General features: G+C 38.7%; 1 protein-coding gene and 1 long non-coding RNA gene across 5 annotated transcripts in view; one reads left to right on the top strand and one right to left on the bottom strand.

The window, feature by feature from the left end:
- Nucleotides 1–14,814, top strand: part of LOC105838755 — a 194,496-nt gene that overhangs the window by 76,126 nt on the left and 103,556 nt on the right. The window lies entirely within an intron of this gene.
- Nucleotides 1–14,814, bottom strand: part of LOC105836884 (latrophilin Cirl) — a 425,666-nt gene that overhangs the window by 398,713 nt on the left and 12,139 nt on the right. The gene's annotated exons all lie outside the window — the stretch shown is intronic.

The raw sequence follows: 14,814 nt of genomic DNA, 5'->3' as shown, positions 1-14,814 counted from the left end.
GCGGAACGAAGGGCACGGCTCGGACGAAGAGATCGCGTATTCGCAAAGCATACAGGGTGCATCAGAAGTGCGCTTTCTCTCGGCTACCGTAATTCTTCATTGAATATGAAGTTAAACTTCTCTCTTGACGGAGAGAATTAAACTGAAATAAATTTTAGTTGCAATTTCTTAAATTTTTAACACTAAGTACTTATAGTAATTAAATTGAATTTTAGTTGAAACGAATAGCGTGCTTAAAATTAAATTACAAGAAAATCAGAAATTATTACTTTTATAATTTTAAAATTTAACTTACCAGTATCTTTCAATATTTGATGTTAAATATGCTTCAGATATTACTATGCCATACTTATCAAATTCATTTACTTTGTCTTATATTTGAAATTTTTTAGAAATTTTATAAGTGAAGAAAAATATATTAACTCTTTTTTTTAATTAACATTTTTCTACTAGATAATTTATTGTCACGAAATTTTTAAATATATGTGCACAACATTTCAACGTTCTCATTAAATCTCAAATTAAATTCGGTTTAATTAGGAATTATTTAATTATAGAACAATGTTTTGTTGTTAAATTACCGAATAAAAAATTTTATAAACTTAATCAATTCACTTAATTTGTTAATTCACTTACTGGATGTTAGGAAAGACCTATACAATCTTTCTAAAGAATCTACAAGCTAGAGAAAGTGCGCACATCTTTGACACACCCAGTATACATGTTTGCAAACCGTAATTGGATGCGGACGAGATCGTGCGTTGAAATAGTCGGCCGCGTGGGCGTCCTCAGGGACCTATTAGTGTCCGATTAGAACCGAAGAAGAAGGGAAAAGGGAGTTCCGCGCGCGATGAAAGTCCGGAGGGGTCAGTTGGCGGATTCCTCTTCGAAGCGTTCCACCGTATCGAGATAAGGAGAAATCGAGTTTTCTTCACGAAAAGTATCGCCGGCTAGTCCCGCAGAATCGAACCATTTCCACGAGCAGAGATGGCTCCGATTTTAGCGCATAGCCATTCATTTTGCGCACAGATAAGCGCTGTAACCTGAACGGATAAGTCGACATTGCGGTCACGTTGAGACGTTAACCCTTCTACTACGCGCGGCGCTTTGACCCTTTTAGAAGTACCAGATCGAAGTTATTTCGAAGAAATACACAGATTTGGAAAGCAAGAAATTGTTTAGAAATTACACAACACACATAATAAAATAGAAATAAAGAATGCAAAGAAACATGCAAAGAAACGTTTATTTTCTAAGTTATGATTAGAGTCTATTAAAATATAATTTATTAGAAATACTTAATACACATAAAGAATGATGCAACCTTATGATAATTATTGTAGTAGTCCCATGGGCAATAGTGACGAAGTTATGTTATTTAAAAACTATATTACTATATATTTTTTAAAAGATCTCCGGAAGTACTATATTAGTGATATATAATTTGATCATCAGCAATAGGAAAAAATACATTGTCCTCCCTCTGCACACATATATAATAATAACAAAATAATAAAATTTGTAAAATTTATCAATGAAAGAAATGAAAAAAAGCGGCGAATACGTTGTCCGTTCGCTCAAAGGGTGCGTTTATATCCGTCCTGGTGTTATCTTGCGGACCGTTTAAGAGTTTAAATTAACCCAATTCGGTAGTCAATTTGATATACTTGTATCCTCACTATCGCGCCTAATGATCTGGTGCTACATCGAGATCGCCAAGTGTTCCTCCAATACGATCGTTAATACAACGTTTCCTTAATCTTCCCCGTGTCGAGATTGCAAAAAGCCAGCGAAAAAGAAACGGTAGAAAAACGGGAACGCGATAAAGATGGGTAAGAAAGAGAAGGAAGAGGAAAGTACGAGAAGGTGCGAGAGAGAGAGGGGAAACGAAGGTGTAACGCGAAAAAAAGAACGGGAAGTGCACGTGAATGGGAGATGAAGGCAATGGGCGAAGAAAAGGAGAGAAAGGAGGAGAAACTCGCCGCGGACCGAATCGATTGGAAATAAGCCGATTGCTACCTGCACGGAGGTCCGCGTGCAAATCTCGGCCTGTTCGTTCTGACACCCGAGACCCGCAAAAAAACTCCGCGGAACGCGAAAAACGGGCGAGCTGCCGCTTTCTTTCGTCGAAAACGCGCCCGTTGCCGCCACCATGCCGCGCTGGTGCAACGAAGCGCGGCCTGCACTTCCATTATCCATGAAGTGAAGGATGCGGTCGCTCGCGATCTCTTCATATGCCTCGATATAATATATATATATATATATATGAAAGAAAAGGTACGGTATGGAAAAGGAAGCGATGCGTTTTCTAATATCAGTTTTATACTTAAATATGGTGAACATAGAGAAATTTCATGTCAAAATGTACAAATTTGTATGTGTTTTTTTTTTTTTTTTAGAAGACTGTAAAAAATATATATATGCATGTACATACAATAGAAAAAGAAAATTATGATTGAAAACATCTCTCTAAGTGTAAACAGAAAGGCAGATCTGGATAATGGAAAATAGGTAGTATATTGACGTGTTTACGATAAATAGCTCTGAGTGTTGATATCTTCTGTGCTTACACGATGCAGTCAATTAAACGTTTGGCTCAACTTTATCGACGTCTCATTTAATCATTAAAACATTGCATCGTCCGGTGCATTAAATCTCAAGTCCGCGAACCTAAAGCTGATTGGCTTGGCGCAGTGAATGCTGCTCCTATAACGCGGTGAGAAAACGACCATTTGTAATGGAGTATTAAAAGAAGAGCGAGGTAGAGGCAAGAATTTTTTGATTAACGCCATTGTGAGGTGGACGGGATCCGGTATGGCCGTCGTTACATGTGCACAAACGGGATCGACGCTGCTTAACGCGTCGGACATCATGCGAAGAATGGCCGACGTAACAAAGGTGCGGAAAGGGTTGTCCGGGTATGAAGAGCGGAATCGGGAGGGGAAACGCGGTGCGATCGGGTACCGATGACGGGCGGCGCAAAACGAGCAAGCGTCCAGCGTGCACTTCTACTTATTCCGAGAAACGGCTCCATTAACGAAACGGCCAGACAAACGAATCCGGTGCGATCGCGCTTGTATCGAAGAAACGATCGGTTACCACTTCACCAAGGCGAGAAGAGAAGGAAAAGGATCGTGAAAGAGTGAGAGAGAAAGGGGGGGGGGACAGGGCGGAATTCCGTAGTCTAGTGGCAGGTGAGGCTCCGCGAAGCAGCTGGGAGAGAAAGGCACCGAGAGAGTGACGTTTCAAGTGCACGCGCGCGCTGGAATAAACGACGTTTCACACTCCTGTTATCCGATAGAATTGAGACCCGTGAGAAGAAAACTAGCTATCAGGATTTGAATAATTGGAAAAATAGCGAGACAAAGTTTTCGGTTTCCCGCAATGTCTTACCTTATCGCAATATATCAAGTTTAACGCTGATAATTGACGCAAATTTAAAAAATCGTGAAACACACGGTATTGCAAACGGAGTCAGTTAATTTGTACGGAATCTTTTAAACGCAATTCTCAACAAAGCTCGCAGATAAGTATATTATTTGAGGAAAAACGCATCTCTCAATTTTCATATATGTACCATCTTTTTTCATCGTTGTCTTTTATACTGACTCTTTATGAAGAATTCCCATTGATTTAACGCGAAATCGAGCCATTGTAATATGGCTCTCGCGTGTCACGATGGTTGTGCAGGATTTCCAGGGCGACCTAGAAGGGCGACGTGGGGTGGCTACTAATTGATGGCAGGATGTAACAAGGTTGCGAAATGTAACGACAGGCCGTTAGAGAGACGCTCGGGCTTCTGCTTTGGTGCAAATAACACGTCTGCAGAGTGCTAGCGCGTGTATACGTGTAGTTACGCATCGGGCACGGGTTACTCGAGACGCTGGAAGCAAACGCGCGGCGCTTGTCGTAAGGAAATCCTCGTTAACGTCAATTCCCGTCGCTGCTGTAATCCAACGTCCCCCATCCCCGTCGTATCCTCTTTTTATTGCGCGCGTACACCTCTCGCGAATTCTCTGAAGCCGACTCGCGTTCGCGGATAATGGGGACGTGCCTTCCCGTCTCGCTTCGTAGACACGACCCGTGCAGATAGGGGAGAAGTCAAAGTGACCGAAACACGAAGAATGGGTAAGAAAAGTAAAAATGACGAGTTAGCTCTCTGTCGTTAAATATGAATATTTTTAGTTCATGGACACCGTAAGTATTGCACGATGCCGAATGGAACAATGAATATGCACGCACTCAAAATGAAACGTTTCGCATATAATAAATGTTCATCCATTGTTCCTTTTCACGCACAAATATCTCTTCTTAGAGAGTAATATATACGAAAATTTAAACATAATTATTTAAGGAATTTCATAATGGCTGTAGTTTGAAAGAGGGAAAATGAGACGTTGTACAAAGAATATAAAAACGTGTGATAAACGTTTCCGAGAGTTGTTTCTATGATTAAAGCGATGAGAAAGACTTACACAAGCTGTTTAATAAATCCTATTTATAGTTTCTTTTAGTTTAAATTTGCGAAAATTATGGAAAAAATTAGCGGCAAAATTACGACATTAGATATAATTTTTTGTAACCTCTTCTGGACACATGCAATATCATTTTTATTCTTATTACATTATATTCTCTAAAAATTACATGTGTTATTTGTTACTACGATCTTACAGCTATTTTAGCCGATAAACATATAAATCGATTCGGCGAGACTGTAACTAATACGTTAATACACAAGCGGCTGTACTTTAAGTTATCCTTGCAGCGAACTGGCTAAAAAGTATTCTAATAAATGAACCGAGCAAATAAGTGCAAGAACGTAAATACGATCGCCGATGAATTACAGCAGAAAAGTCGCGAGAGCATTTAGAAAACGTTCGGAACGGTGGACAGAACGGTGCGGGAGGTGGTCGGCAAAAAGGTTCCTATGTCTCGCTTCGACTCGGAAAATTGCCGCGGCGCGGATTAAGAAGTGAGACGGCTTTTATTACGGCGGAACGGTAGCTTCGCATTCCGGTGCCGCGTCGAATGGGAAAAAGGCCGCGAGCGCGGCGGATGGATAATAATGCCCGTAACTTACGGGGTTCGCGCTGAACGCGCCGAACCGCTGCCCGCGTACAGTTAACTACGGGTATTACGGACTATCGTGCTTTTAATAGCCGGCTTAACATTCCTCTCTTTCTCTCTCTTTCTCTCTCTCTCTATCATTTTCTCTTCTTTCTTTCTGTTTAATGCATCCCATACAGGACCCCGTACAAACTCGTGTACACATACATATTCGTTTTGATGATACATCACAGAGTGATTGAAGTTATTTAACAGTTAATTTTTTTTTTTGTTCCTTGTAACACAAAATCAAATATCAGGTTATATAATGTTGCGGCAAAGCAAAAAGGAATTAATTTCATAATGGGTGACACGATTTACATGGCACGACAATGTCTTAATTTCATTTAAAATTGATATTTTGTCTTGATATTTAAACATATGCTACAAATTAATTTGATTAATTTTATTATAATCTGTTTTAATATTTTTAAAAATTAATAAAATTAATAAAATTTTGTGCCTGTTAAGAAAATTCTAAATTTGTGTTTATTATTTATTTTATTTATTATAATATTTTTTAATTACTGTAGATCAATTTTGATTGTGAAATGAATATTTGTAAAGCACCAAAATAACAAAGGAAATTAATTTATTGTAATTATAATAATATTAATAATATCCTTTCTATTGGAAAAACTTATTCTTTGTAAAAAACATACATTTTCTAATAAGAGAAGATTAATGAAGTGCACATTATTTTTTAAAAGAAAGTTCGCTTAAAATGCGCCGCGGTACATCGATGCGATGCAAGAGACAAGCAATAAAAGTCTGGATGCAATTCTGGAAGCTTTGCGTCAACCCGCGTTCGGAGGCAGTGCTTGACGCAAAATTGCGTTACGTGCAAACGTTCACTCTGTGATATTCTTTACAAAGTCGAGATAAGAGCGTGAAATAAAAAATGAGGATAGAATGACGGAAATGCAATAGCCGTTTCCTTTTACGCTCGCACGCTTTCTATTCACAAAATGAAAATTCAAATGTATAGGAATTAAAGGGATTATCCCTGTAAAATTAAGCCGTAAACGTTCCAAAGGGACAACAAAGAAATTTTGATCGTGAAAGATATCTTCTTTTGCAATAATATCCGATTGCTCTTTTTAATCGCAATAGCAGGGAATATCAGACAATTTTTCATTCACCCGGTTATTCCACTAATGGAACCATTTCTCCATTTCTCGTGCAAGGGGATTTCCGTTCGTTTCGCGTATTAACGTTTTAGCAACGTAACACGTACCGTTACTCCGCGCTCGCGTTCCGGCGTGATGCCCATAGTTTGTCATTCTGTTATTTGTCTGCGATAACGAAACGACCTAAACCACATGTGGATGGCACGACGCATGAATGGTTGAAAATTTCAAAATCTGTACATTCCTTTAAATCTATACTCTCTAAACATTTTATCATCGATGAAAACTAATTAATTTGCCTTAATGAGCTGACTTTATTGAGATGTGCATATATATCGGCGATAGTTTCAATTTAATTTAATTTGTTGAGGAATCGTTAGCATGTGAAAGAATATTAAATTACATTTTAACTGTTACTATTTCTATTGCTTAATTAATGCGTTATCATATTAGTGTTATTAATATATTATAAATAATTTATTATTTCCTTAATTCTCTTTACATACAGACAAAATTTTTATCACATTGATCAAAATAACTAGGATTATACGCTACAAGTTTCCCTTACATCAGAAAAGGACAGTCATTATTCACTTCTTTTCAGTCTCCAAAAATAACATTACGCATAATTTGTACGACAATATAACGCGCCGAGGAATTTAAGGGATTTGCACGATAACGATTCCTCCAGCAAGTATCCTTCTAGGACTCTAGACTGGTGTATATGTATCATAGATTTATGTGACAACGAACGCGGGTGTCGTAGATAAATCGCCGTACCGAAGCGCGGGGGCGAAAGTTCGGCGGCTGCAGAGGGTTGCGTCGCGACCATCCGGGCAGCGCTCGTAATGTGAGCAATTTATTCGTTACAGCCGGGCCCGATTCAAGTTCGACACGACACCGCGGTCCCCGGTGCCCTCTTATTCAAATCGTATCTTCCAGGAGCAATTTTCGATCACAACAACGGAATTGACAAAATCGTTCCCCTCATGCAAAATGCATGAGGGCGAATCACCCTCCGATCCCCCCTTTTTTTTTCTTTTGCTTGGTAACCTCTCGCGATGATGGCAACGCGCTCGTAATCTCGAAGCTCGCGAACTTCGAGGATGTCAACGTTGAGGAAAATGTGAGGCTTCTATCGCGTCGTCCCTTTCGAGAATAAACGTATACGATGCACGTGTCTTGAGTTAAGGGTAAAACGTGTTTCTTGTAACGCTCACTCCCATTGTTGGTTTATCAAAATATCTCCTGAGACTAAAAAAAAATTGGAGGATTAAATTACGATTTCGCGTTTAAACAAGTAAGATTGATATGTTACACTGCAGTTACATTAGTGATTTGCAAATACTTTTCAAATAATCGTTTGAAACTCTAATGTTGTCACAGTACATAAAAATTAATTTGTTAATGAATTTTTTGTTTTACAATTACCACAATTCAACGCAGCATGACATTTATCCTTGTGTATTTCGCGACATTTTGTACACGTGCATCTTTGTTTTAAAGGAATCAGAAGATGTATGTAATTTATATTCATTGTAACTAAAGTGTGAAAAGTTCAGAGATGGAATGTGATACAACTGTGAGTTATATCCGCATACAATGGCTCATTATCGAGCGTCTAAATCGCAATCGCATGTACTTTAAACACTTCTCGGCTTCGCCACAATCATGCCGAAGTATCATCAACGTCATTATATACAGTTGCATACACCTTCTCTCCCTCGTATCACCGATCAGAGACACACGCAACATATAATTTCCCCGCATTCGTCGTCGCTCAAAGAAGAATCGCCCCTTCCGAAATTCTTTTCGCGTGACTCTCGTTCTAGATGGGATATTTATATAAAAGAAACCAAGTAGCCCTCTATTCTTATAATGGAAAATATAGACATCTGAATTTCTTTATAAAAGAAAGCACACGAAGTAGTTTCGTGTTGCGAGAGAGAGAGACAGAGAGAGTTACATCTTGCAAAGAGACATATCATAACTTTTTTTAACAAAAACGTTTCTTAGATAATTACAATATAGTTTTTGTAGAAAAAACTGCTAATTTGGTTAGATAATTAATTAGATAATTTGAATTTATTTAATATTTTTACATGGATATAAAATAGCAATATCGAGTGTTTATTATCTTTTGCATTATTAAAAAAAAAGATTTCTATTATTCTTTCTATAATATACACAAATATTTATAAAATAGATTCTCTCTCAAAAAGTACACTATTGAAAATATACGCAAAATTTAAAATTGGTGTATACGCTTGCTCACTTTCATAGGAAAAAAAAATCGTTTATCATTAGCTTACTTGCGGTTCCGTCGCGTGCGTTAATGGGGTCCGTTTTTAATATCCCGCGAGCGCAATTCTCGATGTTCGTTATTTCACCGGCGCCACCTCGACGAGTCCCGGTCGATTCGGTCCCGCGAGCTCAAAGTAAACCAGTTCGAATGGCAATTACAGACCCCAGCCACCATTTCCTGTATTTGTGGTAGCGTGCTGATGCGCTTTTCCGATTAGAACGACGGCAAGAAATCATCTCTACTAGATTAATCTTTCAAAGGATTTCTCAGCTTTTGTTATCTTATTATTTCAATAAAATGTTTTTCTCGCGTCTTTTATAAAAAAAACCCATAAACACGATTGAAGAGAATTAAAACGGAAAAGGAACAGTGATAACAATAAGAAAGCCGATTCTTGGCTAATCTTCAATTTTGATACATAGACGGATATTTTTAGATCCTCTTTTGAGTGAGACTCGTTTTTACAATCGTGGTGCCCTCGCGATTCCTGCCGGCAATTATCGTATATCCGGTGCTTAGAACCCGCAACATTTAAGAGGGCACCCGTACACGAGTTGCAACTCCTAAAGGATAAGAATGCACCGCGCGCGGCCAATTACGTTGCAACTGAGAGCGGCTGCCGCGCTCGCTTCTTAGGACGATACTTCGTGTTTTGCATACTATATTGCTCCTCGTCTTCTCTTCGTCTCTATATCTCTCGGCCTTGCCTCAGCGTTTACTTTTCCTTTCGAACGACGAGCAAGTTGCCTCGACACGGTTCGATACGCTTATGAGTCGCGAGCTTGTCACCTACGGCAGCGAGAAAGAGAGGAAGAAGCAACCGTTTAGAAATTCACATTTATCATACTTAACGTCTATAAGCTATTTCTCACAGCGCCAATCATGTAACACCAGTACTTATTCAAAATAAATCGAGAAACAATTTTTACGCAGCGATTTATGAAACATCTTTAGTATCTTGCGTAAAATCAATCAGCATTCGTAAATTAAAAATAGCAAAAGAGCTATAGATAGGTATTTTAAAATTATATTTAACATTTCTTATTATAATACGATGCAAAAATTTATTGTAACTGGATTTGTGAAAAATAACTGATTTATTTGTATGTGAAGCTCTTCTAATAATTTATTGAATATATTCTATAGAAAAACACAGTTTTAACTAAAAGTAGTTTTAACTAAAGTTTTAATGCAGAAAAATGAAAACGCAAACTTAATTCATAACATAATTTTTCATTCAATATCATATAAAATTTCTTTCTACAGAGATTTTAAACTCAATTTTAATTTAAAAACTCTTTGTTTTAATCATTTTATACATATGTCAAATAAAAATCGATGTTAATTCTTTAATGAATTTATCTTTGAATTAAGATAAATTTATAAGGGAAATTTTTCTACAGTTTTGCTAAAAATAAATATCAAGTAAAAAAAAAAACAATACGAAGCGTGAAACGAACGGCGGAATTGAGATGCGAGAGTAGTCGCGGCGAGTCCAGGCCTCCCCGAGAGCGTGGCGGACGTTACTCTCTCAGTTATTATTCACTCTCTCACCTCCCACGCTCGGCTTTTATTCGAATACGAGTGCGCCGTCCGAAGCGTCATAACTGCACTCGATCACTCGGCGGACGCCGCCACCGCGCATTTTTCTTCCACTGGACAATGCGCGAATATCTCGTGGTATATCCTGATATTCTTATGTTAAAGGGACCGTCGACGCTGTTACTTGAGGTGACACGGTTTTTCATATGCGACTGACTGCCGATTTGCATACACGCTAGTCAGCGATCATTCATTCTTACCTCAGAAATATGCCTCATTGTTATTCTATCTATATAATTGATATTATTTAATTATCTTACATTTAACATCACTTATATGCAGATTATTCAAAAATTTCTCCATTATTACGACATCGAGATGCGTTTTACGGCAATGAACATTTTGCAGCTTTAAAATATAAAACATGCGAAATTTTTATTGAACGATTTTCCATCATCCGCGCGAACGTTACAATTACCGTTACAATTACTCACGCGCGACCATTGGAGGGTTAACGAACGAGCCGATGTTAAATTGCGCGAGCTCTCTGCCCTTCTTCTCTCGCAAACACAGCGACGCGATGTAAATGCAGCCGCGCGAGAGTGTGAGTAAATGAGTATATGCGATGGGATGCATGCGCCGGACACGGCTCTATTTTATGCCGAGTTAACTTCTGTGAGAAAAATCCGTATTCAAGGCTGCATGGTGCTTAACCCTTCGAGAGCGCCTTGGAGAATCTTTCGCCAATTTTACGGTGACGTCGCGCGAGAAAAAAAGTTGATCCTTGTAGCGAAAAGAGCGAAGATTTTCGAGATTCTGTTCCTTCTTTTTTTAAGCCAAATTATTCGTGGATTCGTTACTAATACGCGTCTGCGATTACATTAATGAAAAACCGACATGGAAAGAGATAAGAAAGAAGAGCCATATCATAATTTTGTTTTTAATTTTTTTCAGTTTTGAATATAATGAACAAGATATACATATAATAATTACAATTTAATACTTATTCCATCATTTTGTCTAATTCCAACTTTTTTATAAATCATTACGCGTGAATCTGTAATAAATCAAGAAAATAAATAAGATACAATCGCTTTTCTAACATTTTAAAAACTCTTAGTGAAAAGGGTACACTGATCCGATTGAATATAAATCCCTGTCAATCGATAATTCAATTTTGCTGAATGTTATTAAACTGATATTTAGAGAAGGAGGTAATGCCGATTGCATGTATCATCGATTAGTACAATCGGTGGTATATACATGATACAATGGAAGAATTATTTATAGCTATGATACAGCTTAAGAATACGTGACATATACCTTCCCCGTTCACTTGCCCCTTCAATCACTATTCACGCGATAGATCTCCCGGCGTTAAACACAATGGGAAATAATTTATCCATGGGAATAACTCAAGCTAAGAACTCGACTTTCATCCGTTCGGTTTACGGTTCGATATTCGCGCGCTAGATCTCTCGACGTTCGATACCCAGCGGTGGTATAAAGCTCACTCTACACCTAACGCGATAACACACGCGTCCGTCTCGCCGACTGACAGGTGAGGCTACATTCAATTTTTGTAATCGAGCCCGGGAGGGCTCTCTCGCGCTCTCTCACCCTAGCGCTACTCGTATGGATTCGGCAGTTTCAACCCCCTTTGTGTCTGACAGTTAAACCGCAGCCATTATTTTTTCCCTCCTCCCGTCCCTTTTCTCCATCTCTTTCTCGTCTTATTCCGTGGTATTCTCTTCTCTCCCTTCTCCCCCCTCTTTCTCTCTCTCTCTCTCTCTCTCTCTCTCTCCCTCCCTCCCTCCCTCAGTAGTATCCTTTCTGCAGGCAGCAGCAGTGGTACAAAGTCCAGTCGTGCGCTTCGATAGCGGTAGATAACCGACACGAGCAGGGTACAGAGCGAAGCACCAATTAGGAATTAGATTTCTCCGGGATGCCGGATCTCTTTATTTGCTCTCTTGGCGTGCCTCTATGTTCCCCGCTGCGATCTCTTCACCGGCACGGTAGAGACACACGTACGTACACGTACGTAATGTGTACCGGCCGCTCTGCTAGCGGCTTTCGTATCGTACAAGCAGGGCTGCATCAGCCACGCCGTTCCAGCGAAGCGATGCATTCGCTTTGTCGGAAGGCTATGACTGTGATTCGAACTGTAGCGGGATCGATAATTTGGCTTGTCTCCCTTTTTTTTTGTTCGTATTTACTTCTGTAAAAAAAATATTGCAATATTGTTTCTTCATGAAAAGTTTACGTATAGTTCATCGAAGCATATGGTGGAATTTTTCAAAATATTTTAATCTAATTTTGCCGAAAGTTTCTCCGAGAGATAAAACGTTGTATTTCTATTTTGTCACAAATAAACAGAGATCGGTTTTTGTCTCGAGATCAAAATCATGCTGAAATTACTATATAATATAAGTAAATTCCGGTTTAAATTGCTGATTTTATAAAACTGTCACAAGGCAAGAGAGTAACAAATTTTCGCATAACTTCACGTGAAAAGTTGATGTGCTACCGTAGCAGCGCGTTTGCGTTACGGATGCAAATGTGTTAAAGGGATTACGTTGCGGCCCTGCGTGCAAGTACGAGTCCGGCAGTAAGTGTCGCGCGAGCGCAACGAGAATACACGCGTACGGAGACCCGCAGCTCTAATGAACGCTGAAAATTAGCCGCTATCTATTCATCTGCCTGGTAGCCGCATCCTGCGGCGAGAAACGCTCGGGAAGGAGAACAAGAAGAAACAGGCGGGAGGGGGGAAAGGAGGAAGAGGGAAGAAAGGCATGCGAAAGCTACTGCATTCTGTCGTGTGGCACGTAGCTTCTGCGAGATTAAACTCGATCGTTTCTCGGACGAGGCATTAAGGGTTAAGTAATGTCGCTCGCCGCAGAATCCTACGAGATCAATCGTATCTAATAGATGTCCTTTTCGTATCTCCGCGCGAGGATATCCCCCTACTTTACATACTAGCTTTACAGTCTACATTCACGGGCGATTAAATCACCAAACGGTACCTATGCTTCAGAACTTGAAATTTCTTTCTTCGAATAACAAACATTTTCAGATAAGTAAATATTATTTGAAATTAAGGGAAAGTTGTATTTTATTTTAACAAGTTAAACCACCGGATGAGCGGCGAAATTACTTGAAAACATCACCAGCTCGTAGTGGTTTCCTCGACCGTATAGATCACACGTGATTTTCTGCAACGTTGTATTTACTCCTGCGGTTTAGCCGCCTGTGTACGAACGTATGAGAAAAATGGACCTAGCAAGCCCGTCTGTGTGTGCAGGTTCGTTTTCAGCGCTACTACGTGCAACGTCAGTATTAGTTCCGTTTAATTAGGCAGGTAACGGGGCAGGGGAGCTGAATTGGATCGGCCAGCGTGTAGCGCGTAATCCGAGAGATCCCGATTGATCGAAGTAGAAGCCCCCTCGTAGTCTCTGTTCGTGTTAATAATATCTACACGTTCGATCACGTCGCACAAATATCGCATGAAACAGTTTATTTCTTTTCTGATCGCGAAGAAGCATATTAAATATTTCCAGGAATTGAATTTTGAAGAATATCAAAGTTCAAAATTTATATGATGCGAACTCTAAAATGTATGCAAAATCATAAGAAACATCAGCACCAACAAATTCAGCTGTGAAACATTATTATTATTATTCTGAATTATTATTCTCCAAAGTTAATAATAAATGCACAGTAAATAACAAAATATGGAATATTACAATAATTATTTGCATTACTGCACAAATTTATTTATCATAATACAGTTTCTTTTTTCTAATTTATCTAAAAGTCATAGTTTATTCTTATAAAGTTTGTAGGTCATACCTACAAATCCGTGGCCTACCTGGAAATTTATAATATAAAAGATACGTTAAGAATTATGGTGAAATCGCACTAAAGCTTTTCTACAAGTTCATGATATATTTCATAATATTAAAATCATACAAAAACGAATCTCTGAAATGATGCTCAGAAAGATCAAAAGAACCAGCGAGCTTGCTATCATTTGCATTTGCCCCCAGAGTCCGCCGGATCTTTTTCATGTAACTCGTTGAGACCGCAATTTTCGAGTTCACGGTGGCTCTTGGCGCCTTTGCGAAGGCATCCGCGAAAATCCGTGAATCTTTACCCCGCGAAATGGTGTCTGTGCTGAAAATAAGCGCGCGTCGCGAGAAACAAAGTGGCAAGAAGAAAGAAAAGCGCATGGGGGGAGGGGACGATTTTACGAAGCCAAACAGTGCGCGGAATGAACGACGTAAAGTAACACTTCGAGGAAACACGAGGTCGACGAACGGCGGCGAAAGATCAAAATGTCGACTGACTCGTCGTTATCCAGAGAGAAAATATTTTTTCCTCGTATCCAGAGAAATCACTTTTCTCTGAACAGATATATAAATGAATAATAGTATAATAAATTGAATTGTCACAGTTATATGAGAATACATGTTGAAATATATAATGTATCAAACAATAATTTATAAAGATATAAAAATCATGTATTATTATTGACACAAAAATGTAAGAGAGTATAATAATTATTTATAATCAATTTTTTTATTTTAGTAAATTAATAATTATCCATATATAACTGTATTTTCGCCCTAGGATTATTATGCACGGTAAAAGAATTATGTACAACTTAAAAAACCTGATATAAATAATATTCAAGCAGTGTAATCACAACATTATCCTGTTTCAAATTAATTA

This window comes from Monomorium pharaonis, chromosome 4 (assembly GCF_013373865.1).
Source record: "Monomorium pharaonis isolate MP-MQ-018 chromosome 4, ASM1337386v2, whole genome shotgun sequence".
NCBI classification, from domain to species: Eukaryota; Metazoa; Arthropoda; class Insecta; order Hymenoptera; family Formicidae; genus Monomorium; species Monomorium pharaonis.
The sequence above is the reverse complement of the archived record's forward strand: the minus strand, read 5'-3'. Positions and strand labels throughout refer to the sequence as shown.